The following is a 3,841-nucleotide window of genomic DNA, read 5'->3' as shown; positions in this document are numbered from 1 at the left end:
GATCATCTCATACTCTTGTCTCTCCTCACAACCTCACTCCCTTAGTCACTGATCTAGGATCATCTCATACTCTTGTCTCCCCTCACAACCTCACTCCCTTAGTCACTGATCTAGGATCATCTCATACTCTTGTCTCTCCTCACAACCTCACTCCCTTAGTCACAGATCTAGGATCATCTCATACTCTTGTCTCTCCTCACAACCTCACTCCTTAGTCACAGATCTAGGATCATCTCATACTCTTGTCTCTCCTCACAACCTCACTCCCTTAGTCACAGATCTAGGATCATCTCATACTCTTGTCTCTCCTCACAACCTCACTCCCTTAGTCACAGATCTAGGATCATCTCATACTCTTGTCTCTCCTCACAACCTCACTCCCTTAGTCACAGATCTAGGATCATCTCATACTCTTGTCTCTCCTCACAACCTCACTCCTTAGTCACAGATCTAGGATCATCTCATACTCTTGTCTCTCCTCACAACCTCACTCCCTTAGTCACAGATCTAGGATCATCTCATACTCTTGTCTCTCCTCACAACCTCACTCCCTTAGTCACAGATCTAGGATCATCTCATACTCTTGTCTCTCCTCACAACCTCACTCCCTTAGTCACAGATCTAGGATCATCTCATACTCTTGTCTCTCCTCCCAACCTCACTCCCTTAGTCACAGATCTAGGATCATCTCATACTCTTGTCTCTCCTCACAACCTCACTCCCTTAGTCACAGATCTAGGATCATCTCATACTCTTGTCTCTCCTCACAACCTCACTCCCTTAGTCACAGATCTAGGATCATCTCATACTCTTGTCTCTCCTCACAACCTCACTCCTTAGTCACTGATCTAGGATCATCTCATACTCTTGTCTCCCCTCACAACACATCACAGACACCACCATCCCAGTAACCCTGGACCCATTCCACTCTTGTCTCGCATAACGACCCAACAGATCCACAGATGACACATTCTCAATTGCATTTCACACTGCCCTCTCCATGAAAGTGGGTAAATTACTGGGGTGGCAGGGGAAATAAATAAGATGGCAGGTAGTGGTTAGAGCGTTGGGCCAGTAACGGAAACGTTGCTGGTTTGAATACCCGACAAGCTGAAAAATCTTTCGATGTGCAATTTCACTTATGTTGGTACTTATGCTGATGCCTAGTCACCTTACCCTGTCTTCTTTCTACATATCTATCTCAAATACCTCTCCCCTGCCTCATACCTCTGCACACAGCATCAATCCAGGACTAAGATCGGATCGTACTACACCGCTCCGACGCTTGTCGGATGTGGCAGGGCTTGCAAACTATTACAGACTACAAAGGGAATCATGGCCGAGAGCTGTCCAGTGACACAAGCCTACCAGACGATCTAAATCACTTATATGCTCACTTCTAGGCAAGTAACACTGAAACATGCATGAGAGCATCAGCTGTTCCGGACGACTGTGTGATCACGCTCTCCGCAGCCGATGTGAGTAAGACCTTTAAACAGGTCAACATTCACAAGGCCGCAGGGCCAGACGGATTACCAGGATGTGTACTTCGAGCACGCGCTGACCAACTGGAATATATATATATATATTCACTGACATTTTCAACCTCTCCTGTCCGAGTCTGTAATACCAACATGTTTTAAGCAGACCACCATAGTCCCTGTGCCCAAGAACACTTAAGGTAACCTGCCTAAATGACTACCGACCCGTAGCACTCACTTCTGTAGCCATGAAGTGCTTTGAAAGGCTGGTCATGGCTCACATCAGCACCATTATCCCAGAAACCCTAGACCCACTCCAATTTGCATACCACACAAACCGATCCACAGATGATGCAATCTCTATTGCACTCCACTCCACTCTGCCCTTTCCCACCTGGACAAATGAAACACCCACGTGAGAATGCTGTTCATTGACTACAGCTCAGCGTTCAACACCATAGAGCCCTCAAAGCTCATCACTAAGCTAAGGACCCTGGGACTAAACACCTCCCCCTGCAACTGGATCCTGGACTTCCTGACGGGCCGCCCCCAGGTGGTGAGTGTAGACAACACCACATCTGCCACGCTGATCCTAAACCCGGGGGCCCCTCAGGGGTGCGTGCTCAGTCCCCTCCGGTACTCGGTTCACTCATGACAGCATGGCTAGGCATGACTCCAACACCATCATTAAGTTTTCTGATGACACAGTGACAGGTCTGATCACCAACAACGATGAGACAGCCTATAGGGAGGAGGTCAGAGACCTAGCGTGTGGTGCAAGGACAACAACGTCTCCTCAACGTGATCAAGACTAAGGAGATAATTGTGGACTACAGGAAAAGGAGGACCAAGCAAACCCCCATTCTCATCGACAGGGCTTTAGTGGAGCAGGTTGAGAGCTTCAAGTTCCTTGGCGTCCACATCACCAACAAACTAACATGGTCCAAGCACAGCAAGAGAGTCGTGAAGAGGGCATGACAAACCTATTCCCTCTCAGGAGACTGAAAAGATTTGGCATGGGTCCTCATATCCTCAAAAGGTTTTGTAGCTGCACCATCAAGAGCATCCTGACTAATTGCATCACTGCCTGGTATGGAAACTGCTCGGCCTCCGACCGCGAGACACTACAGAGGGTAGGACGTACGGCCCAGTACATCTCGGGGCCAAGCTTTCTGCCATCCAGGTCCTCTATAGGCGGTGTCAGAGGAAGGCCCTAAAATTGGCAAATACTCCAGCCATCCTAGTCACAGACTGTTTCTGCTACCGCACGGCAAGCAGTACCGGAGCGCCAAGTCTAGGTCCAAGAGGCTTCTAAACAGCTTCTACCCCAAAGCCATAAGACTCTTGAACATCTAATAAAATGGCTACCCAGACTATTTCTATTGCCCCTCCTCTTCTACGCTGCTGCTACTCACTGTTATTATCTTAGCATAGTCACTTTAATAACTCTACCTACATGTACATATTACCTCGACACCGGTGCCCCCCGCACATTGACTCTGTCCCGGTACCCCCTGTATATAGCCTCCACATTGACTCTGTACCGGTACCCCCTGTATATAGCCTCCACATTGACTCTGTACCGGTACCCCCTGTATATATCCTCCACATTGACTCTGTACCAGTACCCCCTGTATATAGCCTCCACATTGACTCTGTACCGGTACCCCCTGTATATAGCCTCCACATTGACTCTGTGGTACCCCCTGTATATAGCCTCCACATTGACTCTGTACCGGTACCCCTGTATATAGCCTCCACATTGACTCTGTACCGGTACCCCCTGTATATAACCTCGACATTGACTCTGTACCCGGTACCCCTGTATATAGCCTCCACATTGACTCTGTACCGGTACCCCCTGTATATAACCTCCACATTCACTCTGTGGGGTACCCCCTGTATATAGCCTCCACATTGACTCTGTACCAGAACCCCCTGTATATAGTCCTCCACACTGCAGATGGCTAACTTTGCTGGTTCACTGTCGATGGCTGGTGTTGCTGGTACACTGTTGATGGCTGGTGTTGCTGGCACACTGCAGATGGCTAGTGTTGCTGGTACACTGCCGATGGCTGGTGTTGCTGGCACACTGAAGATGGCTTATGTTGTTGGCACACTACCGATGGCTGGGGTTGCTGGTACACTGCTGATGGCTAGAGTTGCTGATACACTGTAGATGACTGGTGTTGCTGACACTGTCGAATGCTTTTGTTGCTGGCACACTGCAGATGGCTAATGCTGCTGGGTACACTGCAGATGGCTAATGTTGCTGGTTCACTGTCGATGGCTGGTGTTGCTGGCACACTGCAGATGGCTAATGTTGCTGGCACACTGCAGATGGATATTGTTGCTGGTAC

Source organism: Oncorhynchus keta, chromosome 25 (assembly GCF_023373465.1).
Source record: "Oncorhynchus keta strain PuntledgeMale-10-30-2019 chromosome 25, Oket_V2, whole genome shotgun sequence".
Lineage (NCBI taxonomy): Eukaryota > Metazoa > Chordata > Actinopteri > Salmoniformes > Salmonidae > Oncorhynchus > Oncorhynchus keta.
This window is presented reverse-complemented; position numbering follows the sequence as displayed.